This window comes from Malania oleifera, chromosome 10 (genome assembly GCF_029873635.1).
Source record: "Malania oleifera isolate guangnan ecotype guangnan chromosome 10, ASM2987363v1, whole genome shotgun sequence".
Taxonomy (NCBI): Eukaryota; Viridiplantae; Streptophyta; class Magnoliopsida; order Santalales; family Ximeniaceae; genus Malania; species Malania oleifera.
Genome location: NC_080426.1, coordinates 47669162 through 47685550, shown reverse-complemented (window position 1 = coordinate 47685550; position 16389 = coordinate 47669162). Strand labels below are relative to the sequence as shown.

General features: G+C 36.9%; 1 non-coding gene across 1 annotated transcript; it reads left to right on the top strand.

Annotated features, from left to right (window-relative positions):
• Positions 1 to 766: 766 nt before the first annotated feature.
• Positions 767 to 872, top strand: LOC131167138 (small nucleolar RNA R71). Its single transcript, XR_009139999.1, has one exon. It is a non-coding gene; the product is annotated as a small nucleolar RNA R71 (small nucleolar RNA).
• The last annotated feature ends 15517 nt before the right edge of the window (positions 873 to 16389 follow it).

Below are 16389 nucleotides of genomic sequence, written 5' to 3'. Positions count from 1 at the left end.
CTAGTTGCCCCATAGTGACTTCTAACTTAGCAATAGATTTGGAATGAGAGTTGAGTAGTTTCCAGTTTACATGGCAATTAGCCTCTATGCCCCTGGGGGTTTTCAACACTGTCTCTTGGAAGGGATCATACATAGGTTAAGGAAGAGATGGTCGTTGAAAAGATGATGGTCTCGGGGCAGTAATGAAAGGATTTTGAAAGTTCTGATACGGGCGAGGGGGTGGAGCACTGGGTGATATTTAAGGTCTTTGGGTTTGGAAACCCAGAGCTTGTGGCCTCTAGGATAAGTGGGGATGTTGCCCCCACCCAAAATTGTATGTATTGGATTTGGCGGCCTATCGTACCAATTGTAGGTAGAATTAGTTTCTTTCTGCACAAGCTCGGGCTGGTAAGGCACATGTGGGCAATTGTAGCATGTATATGAGGGGTCTAAGCAGATGGCACACACCTTTGCACATGCCACAGGTTGCGGTTGCTATCTTAAGGACAAGACCCGATCTAACTTTTGAACTATAGTGTGCAAGGTGGGTGCTAGGTCATGGCCGGTGGCCAATTCATAAACTCTTCTAGATTTGGAAGTGGATGGTTTGGAGGGTCTATGAGCAGCAACATTATGTTGTTGATAATTCTCGGCAAGGTTCTCAAAGAGAACCCAAGCCTCATTCTCATGTTTGGCGAGGAGAGTACCTCCACACGATGCATCTACCATCGCCCTATCACGTTCAGCTAACCCTTCATAGAAGGTCAAAACCAATTGCCACTTAGGGATATGATGGTGTGGGCATTGATGTAGCAGGTCCCTAAAGCACTCCCAAGTCTCGAAAAATAGTTCCCCACCCATCTGTGAGAAACTAGTGATGGCTCTCCTAAGCTGGTTAGTCTTCCCAATTGGGAAGTACTTTTTCAAGAACTTGTGTTGCATGGTGGCCCAGTTGGTTACCAAGTTCAGTTCTAAGGACGTCAGCCAATATTGGCCTTGTCCTTCAGACAGAATAGTAAAAGCCTAAGGCGGAGAGCATCATCACCAATATTATGGATGCGGATGGTGGAACAAATCTCGAGGAACTCATCTAGATGCTCATATGCATTTTCATTTGAATTCCCATAAAAATTGGGAAGCATCAATATAAAATAAGTTTTGATCTCAAATTGAGCCGCCTTGACATCTGGATATCGGACGCAAGTAGGCGAGGTGTATGCACTAGGTACAAAGTAGTCCCTAAGAGGCCTAAGTGGTTGCTCCGCCACCATAGGTTGGCGGGGAGCTTGAGGTTCCGGTATTTGAATAGTGGGAACCAGGGGATCTTCGGTCGTTACTTTAAGTTCAAACGACTCTGCAAACTCATGATTTGAAGTGGGTTTCCTAAGGAACCTACGAGATCTCTCAATCTCGGGGTCTATCGGAATTAACTCAGGATTTAGAGAGCGCACAAAATCAATACTTCAGAGTATCAAAACAAAGAAAACAAAAATTAATAAAGATAAAAGAAAATGAGAGCAAAAATTAAAAAAAAAAAAAAAAACAAAGCTATAACATGCTAAATTAGAAATTGGCTAATAACCGTGACTCGATCCTCGACGACGACGCCAAACTTTGGTAGGTTCGCCAAGGCTTGGGTCCTTAACTACCAAAAATAATATTTGTAAAACCTAACTTAATCCGCAGTTAAGTAGAAAGTGGGGAAGTTGGGTATCTATCCACAGGGATTAGAGTGCAGTTATCAACCTTTTTTCCAGATTAGTTTATTAAATCTTTGTATAAAAAGAAGTGTAGAGGTGGGATTTTTGTAGTGTTTCTAACAACTAATGGAACGCATATAAAATCTAAAGTACCCTACTCCTACAAAGCAATGCTTCGACTTGAATCAGACGCTGGATGCCTTGCCTTTAACTACACTCTACCAGCTATCCATAGAAGTACTAACCCGAGAATCTTAGGCCAAATGGGAGAGGGTCATTCAAGGCCACAAGGTAGCAAGGGTGCACCAACCATCCGGAGCACGGTTGGGAACATGAGTATACCCTATCTCAACGATCACGAACACCTCCGCAGTTCCTAGCCAACTACTTTTATCTGGTAGAGACTATAGTAGTGTTTATCCTTATCTGCAATCTTTCCTTAGAATCAAAGCAGTAAATGAAAACGATTAAAAGAAAGCATATAAATGAAAGCAGTAAATTTAAAGCATATAAAAATCGTCCCTTGGTATTCAAGTTGTCTCTCACAAACAACTGTCCCTATAACGGAATGACTATCTAATCTACTCGAAAAATACAAGAGTGCCACTGGTTGTCACAGGTCGTTGAACACCTCTTGCACAATCCAAAACTAAAATAAAAGAGTATGTTCCTATGTTAGTTTTGGGGAATGTAAATATTTATGTTTTATGTCTTTATGTTTTATGGTTGTTGAGAAAGGGATGGTTGTGAAAATACTGAAATATTTTGGAGATGTATGTATTTATGGAAATGCAGGCGATGGATGAATTTTATGGATTATAGTTAGAATTAGTAAACTCTGGTATTATGTTATATGGAGATTATGTTTATGTTTTCTGCTGCGTATATTATGGATTATGAATTATCAGGATTTTATCAGGTATAACACGCTGAACCCGGGTATAAAGGTTCGGAGCGTTACATTGTGGTATCAAAGTAATGTCTAGCCGAAAGTGTGATTAGATTCACATCGCCTGGATATGGAAATGTTAGAGTATTAGGTTAGGAATGATTTATACCAGAGTATAGGATTAAGTTGCGATAAGGATAGTGATGGGTAGATTAAGTTATTGTTAGGAATTCTGAGTTGTGTTTCGTAAGCTTGAGGGCAAAAATCCATTAATGATCTTCTCTGTTTTTTTAAAGAAGTAGTCAACTTCAGAAAATCATGGCAAATTCATCGATGGTGATGCTTCTGAGCAGAGAAATTCGAACTTGGGATTTGAATTCGACGATTAGGTTAATTGATTTAAGAGGTTATGGTATCGGGGGAAACCAGCAGATACCGCTAGGCAGAAGTGGACCAGCACATGTTTATATGATGGTCCTGGATGAGGCAGATAAAGCCAAGGGGACAGATATGAATTTATGTTGAAGATGAAGATGATTTTATTTAATTATTGATTATGCAAAAATTTATTTTGGGAGATATATTTACTTAATGGTATGAGGTATAGTAAATTGTAGAATTATGGAAATGAAAGATTAGGTAACGAATTTCGAGGACAAAATTTCTTAAAGAAGAGAAGAATGTAATAACTCGAAAAAAAAAATTATTAAAAAAATTAATTAATTAAAATTATTAATCAATTAATTAATTAAATAATATTAAATTAATGTATTAAATAAATAATATATATGTATTAATGGTTAAAGTATATATGTATATATATATATATATATAATATTATTATGATATATGTAAAGTGAGTAAAGGAAGGAAAAGAAGAAAAGAAAAAAAAAGATAAGGAGGCAGAGGCGCAGGTAGAAGCTTCCTGCGTTTTTTTTTCTCTTTACAATTCTCTCCGTCCGTTGTCTCTGTCTCTGTCTCTATCTCTCTCCCCTCATTTCTCGACGAATAGTCGACCGATCGGGACACGAAAGGTGCCGTTGAATTTTTAACTCCGCCACCAACATTTCTACTAGAGCGGATTTGTCGTGAGAATGGCGTAGGCACTAGATATGGGTATTATGAATTTTTAGTGATGCTATTTGGGTTGACTAATGCACCAACAGTATTTATAGATTTAATGAATCGGGTGTTCCATCAATACCTGGACCAGTTTGTTGTGGTATTCATTGATGATATACTGGTCTACTTGAGGAGTTGGAAGAGCACGAACATCATCTGAGGCTGGTGTTGCAGATATTGAGATAAATAAAGTTGTATGCAAAATTCAAGAAATGTGAATTCTAGTTAAGGCAGGTTACTTTCCTTAGGCACGTGATCTTCGAGGACTGTATATCGGTTGACCCGAGTAAGATCGAGGCAGTGGTGCGTTGGGTGAGGCCAGAAAATGTCCAAGAGGTCGGGAGCTTTCTAGGTTTGGCAAGCTACTACCGACGCTTCATAGATGGTTTCTCCAGATTATCAGGTCCACTAACATGACTCACGAGGAAAAGTGTGAAGTTTGATTAGATCGATGATTATAAGTAGAGCTTCCAAGAGTTAAAGTGTCGGTTGGCTTCAGCACCGATACTAGCTATTCCATAAGGGGAGGATGGATTTGTGATATACAGTGATGCATCTTTGAAGAGATTCAAATTTGTGTTAATGCAGCATAGAAGAGTCATCGCCTACGCATCTAGATAGCTTAAAGAATATGAAAAAAATTACCCTGTGCATGACATAGAATTAGCAAAAGTGGTGTATGCTCTAAAAATCTGGAGGCATTATCTTTATGGTGGGAAATGCAAGATTTTCACTGATCATAAAAGTTTAAAGTATTTTTTCACTCAAAAAGTTTTGAATATGCGGCGGAGAAGATGGTTGGAGCTCATCAAGGACTATGATTGTACTATTAGCTACCATCTAAGAAAAGCAAACGTGGTGACTGATGCATTAAGCAGAAAAAACGACAGGAGCAGTGGTGTCAACAGTGGAGGTTCAGTGTCCTATTCAAATGGATTTGGAGAGGCTAGACGTGGAGCTGATAGAGGGTGATCACCAAGCACTTATTGTCGACCTGCTGTTATAGCCTACATTACAAGAGAGGATTAAAGTTGCCTAGAGAACTTATCCATAGTTAGCAAAGTTGATAGAGAAAGTGTAAGACGGGTAGAAGGAGGAGTTCAGCATATCAAATGACGGAGGCCTACGGTTCCATACCAGATTATGTGTTCCTGCAGATGCTGTGATCAGGAGGATTATCTTAGAGGAGGCACATAGATCTCTATATACCGTGCATCCAGGTAGTACTAAAATGTATTGGAATCTATGGGAATCCTTCTGGTAAAACAACATGAAGAAGGAGATTGCTGAATTCGTAAAGCAGTGCTTGACGTGTTAGCAGATAAAGGTTGAGCACTAGAGACCCATAGGGCAGTTGCAGCCACTATACATTCCTGAGTGGAAATAGGATCACGTCTCCATGGATTTTGTGACAGGACTACCACCAGTGCGACAGGGGAAAAACACTATTTGGGTGGTCGTCGATTGATTAATGAAGACAGCTAACTTTATCCCTATTAAAGTCAACTATAATATGGACAGACTAGCAAAGTTGTACATTCAGGAGATAGTTTGCTCCTATGGAGTGCTAGTACCCATAGTCTCAGACCATAACCCCTGATTTACGTCACGATTTTGGAAGAGTTTTCAAGAGGCCATGGGGTCACAATTAGCATTCAGCATAAATTTTCATCCTCGTACTAATGGGCTAACCGATAGGACGATTCAAATACTTGAGGATATGCTACGAGCTTGTGTGCTGGATTTTGGTGGTAGCTGGACCCAGTATCTGTCATTGGTTGAGTTTGCATATAATAATAGCTATCAGGTCAGCGTCGGCATGGCACCATACGAGGCGTTATATGGTAGGAGGTGTCGTTCTCCACTGTACTAGGATGGAGTGGGTGAGAGGTGAGTTCTGGGACCAGAATTAGTGTAGCAGGCATACGATAAAGTCCGACTAATTAAAGATAGAATTAGTGCAACTCAGAGTCGACAGAAAAGCTACGCAGATACTCATCGCTAGGAGTTAGAGTTTGACATAAGAGATCGGGTATTTTTTAAGGTAGCTCCATTGAGAGGAGTTATGACATTTGGAAAGAAGGGTAAGCTGAACCCTAGGTACATTGGCCCATTTGAGATACTTGAGAGAGTGGGGTCAGTTGCTTATAGGCTAACTCTACCACCAACCTTATTTAGAATTCACGACGTATTTCATGTTTCCATGTTGAGGAAATATGTCCTAGACCCTTCCCAAATGATCAACTGTGCAGAGGTTAAGCTCAGAGATTCATTGGCATGAGGAAGCACCATAGTAGATCTTAGACAGAAAGGAACAGGAATTGTGTACTAATAAAATTCAATTAGTGAAAGTCCTGTGGAAGAATCATGCCATAGAAGAAGTTGCATGGGAGCTTGAGGAAGAGATCAGAGAGAAATACTTACACCTGTTTAACAGGATATAGTAATAGTTAGTGTTATTCAGATAATAATTATTTTATTTTATTCAATACAAAGTGATGAATGTATAGTTGTATTTAGATAATAGGATAGATAGTGTTTTGGTTTTGGGAGAATTTTCTTTTATGAGTATATTTATAATCTCTCAGAACCGTAGTAGTAACCACGGTATTCCTCCACCATAAGTGAGGGTAAGTAATAAAATAAGTAGCATATTTTCCTTAAAGGATAATGTTCAATATCGATAGTAAATTTCAAAGACGAAATTTTATAAGGAGGGGAGAATGTACTAACTCAGCTAATTATAGAAATTAAATAATAAAGAAAGAAGGAAGAAAAGGAAATTTTAAGAACAATCTTCTTGGGCTTGTCGACGTGGACGCGTGTCTCGTCAATGAGAATTTACCGAGGGGCTGATTTTAGGACCTGAATTTCGTCGACGAGAATCATGTGTTCGTTGATGAACCTCCTGCTTGGTCTCGTTGACGATGTGTCATGGCTCATCGACGAGTCCACGTGGAGAACACTCTATATATATAGCCAAAACCGAGTTTCAGCGAGAGAAATTCATTTTCTCTCTTTTCTTTCTCTCTCTAACTCGGTTCTCTCTCCTTCTCTCTACGATTCTCGCCTCGTTCCTATTGTTTCGACGATCAGAAGTCGCCATGTTGATCTTGGGGAGATTCATTACAAGTCTTCCGGAAAAGATTGTCGATTAGGGCAACTTGGGCACCATCCTAAAATTTTGATAAGTAGATTATTTAGGTATTTCAAGTATTAGCAGACTTAATTTGAGTTTAGATTTTGTAATATATGAGAGTATACTGGTGTTTTGTGGAGTAAAATTAGGGTGTTATGTTTTCAGGGTTAGGGTATTTTTAGGACCCTGCAGGCATGGGTTGAGGACCCCAGCAGATATTTTCTAAGAGCCTAGGTAAATTATAGTTTAGAAAATTACAGGTGTGCAGGTTATAGAAACATGAGTGAGATGATCTTCTGGGGAATTCAGTGATTTATTGAGGAATTGGTATATATATATATATATATATATACATATTATTTCAGGATTTTAAGGATAGTACGTTGAGGGCGTGAGAGTGGAATTAGAGGCAAGCCTCCCGGTCAGTTAGGTAAGACAAATATGCTATGCTAGTAAATTCAGAAATATTATCAGTAAATTATAGTATTTGTTTATTAAGGTACAAGGTATAAATTATATGGTTTTACATATTCTAGAACATGAGTTTTTTTAATTGTGTGGCCTAAGTAGATATTTGTTTAGTACAGAGTTTATATAGTTTTTCAGAATATCATGATTTACAGTGTTTTTGCATAGAAACATGTTTTACAGATATTTTATAAATATTATACAGACAAGTATTTTATAGTATTTACAGAATGCCATGATTTCCAAAACCATAACACTCAGACATTACAGCTTATTCAGTCAGATATGATAGTGAGATATTATAGTTATTTCAGTCAGATATTACAGTTATTTTAGTCAAATATTATAGTATTTTCAGATCAAATTTTTAGTGTTATGGTTATTTTAGAATCATGATGAAAATAGTAGGATATCTATAGAAATAGTATGTACAGTATCAGACCCTGATGAATCAAGTTATGTTTAGTTAGCATAGCATGGTACCGTTGCTAGTATAGATTAGAGTGCAACCACACATCTTAGATAATGTGTGGATGGTTTCTGTCAACCGTGCCTGGAGGGATTGCAGACTCCCCAGAAGACTGGGTTAAGGTGGCTGGTTTGATGAGGTAGTCACCAGCTCCGTGCCTAGGAGAGGTTGTAGTTTGGCCGAACTGAGGATTGGTAGAGTTATAGTTGACTTACCTGGTAGGCCAACTAGGATTAAGTCCCATCTACGGGCCACACAACCCTGTCATGAGGGGTTAAATCATGACGTACAATTTTTTAGGGTAAACATCTTAGTTATGTATATGTATATAGATTTACAAAATATCAGCAGATATAGTATGATATTAGAAGTATGAAAAAGTAGAAAACTCAGATATTACAGTTATATTTTAAACTAAGATAGATGCAAATTACACTGTGTATTGATTTACTAGCTTTTTCAGTTTCAGATATTATCAGTATAGTATTTACGAAACTCAGTCACCACACACTAGTAATAGCATATTTCCTCTTACTAAGTGTTGTCTCATCCCAGTGATTTAACATTTTTCAGGTGATCCAGTTAAGCAAGCAGATCAGGCTCGCAGATAGAGAGATCTTTTGTACTGCCTTATTTATAGGGTAAGTGCATTCAGGGGATTGTAGAGTAGATGATACTGGGGGTGATGTGTAAATACGTATGTATGGTTTGGAAACATTGAATTCTTGTATTGTAAATATAGGTATATGACTTTATGTTTTTTGCTACTTAGGTGTGTCAATTTGTACACAAGGATACCTTAGTGCCCATCGAGGGCCTAAGATGTTATAGCAGGTATTAGAGGGGTATCAGAGTAATTTATACATATAAAAAAAATGGTGTAATTTTTGGGTTGTACATCTCTATTGTGCTAAATACTTGAAAAAATATTTGATGAGACATTTAATTAGGATTTTTGAAGCTACTTTGATTTTTGCTCTATTGATTAAAATATCTTGAATCAAAGGTACCACTCTCACATACTCATATACACATCTTTGAGAATTGATATATATAACCTAACCAATCTCACTTGAGCCTTATATCCATATCATTTGTGAGTGCATATATTTGGATCATACTATTGTACAAATTTGCTTAGTGTAAGAAGCACTTTTCATTGTACGAAAAACTTATTTGATTGTATTCTAGGCGTGGCCTGAGGTGGGTATTCTCCGCCCCCTAAGGAGTGTTTGGGCCTTCTCCACCCCGTAAAGAGAGTTTGTAAAGGTTGGGGTCAGCCCTACTAATTTGACCCGGGGTATTCTCTTGCCTAGTAAGGAAAGGATGGTTGTAACCAGTGCCGCTCCACCTAATAAGTAAGCATTAGTGATAATCCTCAGGCTTGCAAGCTGAGGCGGGGACGTAGACACGTTTACCGAACCCCGATAACATATTCGGTGTCACTTTTACTTTTTGTGCTTTATATTCTGCTTCTTGCTTGATTTAATTCCTTTCCTGAATATACTACATATCTGATTGACACAAAATTGTAATTTGTTGAGAGATACTGGAACTATATTGCTTGTGCTGAGAATTGATTGATTTATCATTTCTGTAATTTCATATGTGTTTAGACTGTCCCTAGGTTGTGTATTACTGCTGTTGGCTTAATTAAACCTAGGAAGAAATTTTAAATTTCTAATTCACCCCCTCTTGGGAACACACCAATTCCAACATTTTATTTCTAAGAGATTTACCAAAGAAGCTATATATCTTAGAAGATTAATGGAAAAGTTTAGGGAAAAGAAAAAAAGAATTGCGTATGGTATTTATTGACTTAGAGAAAGCATATGATAAGGTACCTAGGGAAGTTCTATTGTGGGTTTTAGAAAAAAAAATGTGTATGTAATAGGTATACTGATGTCATTAAGGATACGTAAGATGGAGTAATGACTAGTTGTAATGACCCGAAGAATAATGGTATTTAAATAATAAAGAGGGTGGGAAATGGAAACAGAAATAGAAGGAGGCAGCAGACTTCGTCGACGAACACTTCGCGTTCGTCGACGACATTGCACTTTGGGAGTAATAACCAAGGAATTTAGATCAAGGACTCATTGACGAATACAGAGGATTTGTCGACGAGGATAACATAGGATCTCGTCGACGAGGGTGAGCTTCATCAACAAGGGTGAGCTTCATCGACGAGAAGATACCGAGAAGGGTTTTTGGGCAACTCCGAATTTTGTTGACGAATGGGAGAGTTCATCGACGAGGAGCCTTCTTGACCTCGTCGACAAGGTGATGTGGCTCGTCGACGAAGGCTAATGTATAAATAGCCCAAACTTCATTTTTAAGCATAATTTTTGGCGCAGAACTCTCTCTCTCTCCTCCCTTCGGTTCTCCACCCTTCACTCTTCGATTTCGGGTCAAATTTCTACCGGTTCGAGGATTTAAAGCCACCACGACGCTCCTGGCGAAGTTCTCTGCATATCTGCCGGAGTGGATCGTCGGTGGAACTCCGTTCATCCCTGAGTTGAGGTAAGGCTTTTTATTCAAAATTTGGTCTTTCCAAAGTTGAAGGAAATGATATACTCGAATAAATATCGAAATTTAGTTCTCCAAGTTATTGTTTTTAGCGAGTTAAACGGGGAACCCTACGAGTGCAAGACTAAAAATTTTAGGGGGTTTCTTTCAGTGTCAGGTAAGGGAATAAACTAAAATAGTTATTTTCCATGCAAATTATTATTATTATTTATTAGTAAATTAATTTTCAGGAAAGTATGTATTATATCTGTATATTACGAAATAAATGCACATTAATGTATATATATGTATGAGATGCCAGAAATTATGATTTTAGAATATAATGTATGGTTTTATACAGCAAATGTGTGACATGAATATTACTTTACGTGAAAAGTACTATGATATGACAATGTTATGAGTGAAGCATGTTTTCAAGAATATGAAATAATACAGTACAAAATGATGTTGAAAATACATGATAATTGATTTATTCTTCAGAATGATATGTATGAGATATTCAATGCAAGGCCGTGATTGATAGCTGGCGCAAGGCCGTGTTTTACGTATGATTTCAACACGAGGCCGTATTTATTAAATGTTCAGCACGAGGCCGTATTTATGAAATGTTCGGTGTAAGGCTGTATTTATGAAATGTTCGGCGCGAGGCTGTATTTATAAAATGTTTGGCGTGAGGCCGTGTTTATGAAATTATAGATAATGCTATCAATCCATTTATGTTAAACGCTATATTATCATGTATTATATGTTATCAGAACCTGAAGGTTAGTTTAGTTCAGTTTAGGAGCATGGTACTGTAGCTTATAGATTAAATATCCATGTTCAAATTGGTGCTAACCACCCCACGAGGGGGTGGGAGATGGATAGTCGATGTGGCTTTCAGTGTAGAGTTGTAGATGTCCACTTAGAAGTCCGGACCAAGGTATAGTGAGCCCATCGTACTTACAGACATCTTTTACTCGACAGTGGTCGACTAGCCATTGTCGGGTCTCGCCTTCGGGCTGCACAACCCGTCATGGGGGGTAATACATGACATCAACTAGTTATTCATCCTGGGTATGTTTTCAGTATTATTAGCTATACCAGACAGTTATGATTAGTATAATTTATTAGAAATATGAAAGTATACGTTTTTGCAGTTATTAAATGATGAATGATTTCTAGTATGAAGATTGTACTGTATATCTATATTATCATTAAGTATTCATGTTGGCACACAACTGTATTTAGTTTATTTTCCCTTACTAAGAAGTGTCTCACCCTCGAACATTAAATAATTTTTAGGAAACACGGAGAGACCAGCGGGTCAGGGCCACCGCTGAATGAGTTGAGCTTCCCTGCTAGAATGGTAAGTTCTGATATAAGATCAGGAGATTTTTGTTGTAAGATCCTAAGTTTATTTTGATATTTTGGAGATTGTATATATTTAAACACAGTATTGTGGAGATGTAGTAGACTCTGGTATTATGTAATTTATGGTTGATGAATGTGATTTACATTTACTGCTGCCTAGGTTCCGTTGTTTATGACAGGTGTCCCCGCTACTCACGGGTTCAGGCTGATTGTTTTATTTATTATGTTTTATTATATATTAAGATAAGTAGGTCATTACACTAGTGTAAAGACTATAGATGGAGAAACTAGAGAATTTATCAATCACTATTAGTGTATATCAAGGATTTGCTTAGAGCCCTTATCTTTTTGCTTTAGTGATGGACCAATTAATTAAGAGCATCCAAAATGAGGCTCCATGGTGTATGTTGTTTGCAAATGATATTGTATTGACGGATGAAACTAAGGGTGGAGTAGAGACTAAACTAGAATTATAAAGAAAAATTTTAAAATTTAAAGGCTTTAGGATAAGTAGAAATAAGACAAAATATATAAAATATAATTTCAGTAATAGTAGAAGGAATATTGGATACAAATTGAAACTTGATGATGAAGAAATAAATAGCACTTGTAGATTTTGATACCTTGGATCTATTATGAAAGTTGAAGGAGAAATTGAAGATGATGTAATCCATAGAGTTAAAGCTTGTTGGGTAAAATGGAGAAGTACTTCAAGTATACTTTGGGATCGTAAAATATCCTTAAAATTAAAAGGAAAGTTTTATAGGATGACTATAAGACCAGATATATTATATGGATCAGAATGTTGGGCAACAAAGAAACAAAATATCCAAAGAGTAAAAGGTGTAGTGATCCGAAGAATAATGGTATTTAAATAATAAAGAGGGAGGGAAATGGAAACAGAAATAGAAACAAAAGGAGGCAATGGGCTTCGTCGACGAATGCTTCGCATTCATTGACGATGTTGCACTTTGGGTGTAATAACCCAGGAATTTAATCAAGGACTCATCGACGAATACAGGGGATTTGTCGACGAGGATAACATAGGGTCTCATCGACGAAGGTATGTTTCGTCGACGAGAAGATACCGAGAGGCTGTTTTCTAAATTATGAAATTCATCAACGAGGATATGGTGTTCATCGACGAACCTTCTTCATGACCTTGTCGATGAGATGACGTAGCTCGTCGACGAAGGTAGCAGTATAAATAGTGTTAAACTCAATTTTATCGCAGAAAATTCACCAAAATTCTTTCCTTTCTTCTCCTCTACGGCTTTGCCTCCATTTCTCCTTCATTTCGGCCTCGTCGACTGCCAGATCGACGATCTAAGGCCACCACAACGCTCCTAGGGAAGTTCTTCCTAAGTCTGTCGGAGCGGATCATCGGTGGGACGAAGTTGGATTTTATCCCATATTCAAGGTAAGGTCTTTTTGTCAAAATTTGGTTTTTCAGCAGTTGTAAAAAATGCTGTAGACGTAGAAATAGTGACATTTTGTTCTAGAATATATGATTTTCAGGGTGTTGAGTGGGAAGCGCTGCGGTTGTAGGACCCGATGCCGTAGGGGATTTTAGCAAAATCAGATAAGGAAAATATGTTATGTTAAGCAATTCTATTATGATTCTGTACAAATTATATGTTTTAACAAATTATTATTCAGACCATATATACAGTTTTCGGAGCTTGATAATATTGATGTTTAGTTGTGTGGCATGAGTTTAATATTAGATCAGCACAGGGTTAATAAAATTTTCAGAATACCATGATTTTCAGTATATGTACAGAAACTTGTATTTTACAGTATTCTCTGAATATTATGATTACGAATCATAGAACCATAACATTCAGTTACTAGAGTTAATCAGATACTTCAGTTATTTAGGTATACAGATATTTCAGATATTCAGTTATTACAGTTTATTCAAATTGATTTATATAATGTTATGGTTATTTCAGTTGTTACAAAATCATATTAAAAGTAGTATTTTAGAAATATCAATTATTTATACATCGTATCAAACCTTGATGGACTATATTTAGCCAGCATAACACGGTACCGTAGCTATATTCAGTTCAGAGTGCAACCTCTATTCAGATAATAGGTGGTATTCAAAAGTCGATTACGCCTATGTTGTGGATAGGCTCCCCATCAGATATGGGTTGAGGGGGCCGATCTGACTGTCAGAGTTCAGTTGACTTACCCTGGTCGGCCAGCCAGGTTAGGTCCCGCCTTCGGGCCGCACAACCCTGTCATTAGGGGTTAAATCATGACTTTCAGTTATCCATCCAGGGAATTTTCTCAGTTATTATACATATACGTATGATCAGCTTTACAGAAAATAGTCTTACTTATAGATATTAGCAGTATTACGGAAATAATATTTAGGAAAATCAATTTATGTTAAGCATCCTAGGTATGATTTATTTTGCAGCAGGTTTATAGGTTTTATTCAATTGTGTTATTTCTGGTATTTTTCTAAATCAAAATTTTCAAGCATGTAGCTCACTTGCCACACACGAGCAATAGCATATTTCGTCTTACTGAGTGTCATCTCATCCTATTAAATTAATATTTTTCAGGTAATCCAGCTAGGCGAGTAGAACAGGCTCGCAGGTAGAGGGGCTACAGTGCTACCCTGCCAGTAGGGTGAGTGTATTTGGGAAAAAGGGGTATTTTTGTGTAGCCCCAGTTCAGTTATGTATTTATATTTTGGGAGTATTTAGCACTCTGGTATTGTATTGTACATGTATATGGTTGTGGATACTCGACTTTAGTTTCTCGCTGCTTAGGTTGATGGTTTTATATTAATTAGAAAATAACGGAGCAGTGGAATTCCATAGTATTTATTAGTAAAAGAAAAATTAGCAGGTCGTTACAAAAAGTTGTCGAGAAGAGAATGTTTAAATGGATGAGTGATATAACACTGAAAGATAAATTAAGGAATGAATATATTCACGGTAAGTTAGTTGTAATTCCTATAAAATATAAGATAAGGGAGAGACAACTCAGATAATTTTGACACTTGCAACGTACGCCACATAATGTGTTAGTGAGGAAGATTGAGTTTGTTACTGTAATGCGTCAATGAGGAAAAGTGAGTTAGTTACTGTGAAGAGCAGTAGAAGGGTAGTGATAGACTTTAAATAACTTAAAATGAGGTAATAAGTAAGAATTTAATAACTCTGAATTTGTCAAAAGAAATAATCCACGATCACATGTATTGGCGAAAAAGAATTCATATAGCCAACCCCATTTTGTGGGACTTAAGACTTGATTTTATTGTTGTTGTTGTATATAGTAAGTAGGTATAAATAAAATGAAATTATTGAAAAAATAAATTGAAATATAAGGACAACAATGTTTTAACCAAGTGATTCCCTTGATTTTTCATGGCATCCTCATAAGAAGTTCTTTACCTAAGTGCTACTACCCAAATGACCTTTCCTCCAGAAATCCCTGCACAAAGTATTATTCCAGATTAGCTAAAAACCCTTGCTATGACCCACCTCAGACCATATGCTAGTCGGATAAGCCACCACCTTACCTTTCCATCTTATCCCTTCTTAAACCCATATATCATCAATCCCTCGTATTTTGACATTAATACTATATGGTATAGTATCATTATGATTTCAGTACAAAATATAGGTTGTTATCAAGTTATTATTCAAATTATATATATGGTTTTCAGAGCTTGATTATAATAATATTTATTAGTGTGGCTTGAGTTGATTAAAGTACAGTACCGTATTTATACAAACTATGAATACCATGTTTACAGTTTATGAATAGAAATACCATGATATTTACATGCTTATAGAATAAAGGACTTTCAGTATACAGTATACTCAGAAAAATGTATTTCCAATAATTTCAGAATAATCAGTTTTTCAGTACCATAACGCCTCGATATTCAGTTATACAGAAATCAAATTTTCGGTCAGTTAATTTAGAATTTTAGATAAATTCTATGGGGTTATGGTTATTTCAGAAATCATGGTAAAACAGTATGTTAAAGATATCAGCTACCTATATAGCATCAGACCCTGATGGATCAAATTCAGCAGAGCACGGTACCGCAACTACAAACATTCAGTTCAGAGTGCAACCACTTTACTCAAATAGTAAGTGGTATGAGGTCGATCGTGCCCACATCGGGACAAACTCTCCATCAGATATGGATTGAGGGGGCCAATTATACTGTCAGAGTTTAATTAACTTACCCTGGTCAGCCAGCCAGGATAGGTCCCGCCTTCGGGTCGCACAACCCTGTCATGAGGGGTTAAATCATGACATACATCCATCTAGGGAAATTTTCTCAGATATTATAAGTATAAGTAGATTTCCAGAAATAGTAGCAGTATTATGAAAAGAAAATTTATATAGTTTTAATATATGTTATTTATACCAGCATTTACAATTTTAGTTATCCATGATATTATTTTTAAATCAAATTATTTATACAAAAATATAACTCAGTAGTCACACACTAGTAATAACATGTTTCGTCTTAGTGAGCGTCGTCTCACCCCAGTGTTGAATTACTTTTCAGGTGAAGTAATTAGGCGAGCAAATCAAGCTCGTAGGTAGAAGGGCTGTTAGTTTGCCCTAATAAGGGTGAGTAGTATTTTTGGGTAGTATTTTTGTATGCCTTGACTTTAGTAGGGAATAGTTTTGAGGAGAACAGTGATTTATGTATAATTTATGGGATATTTAGACGCTCTGGTATTGTAATTTATGT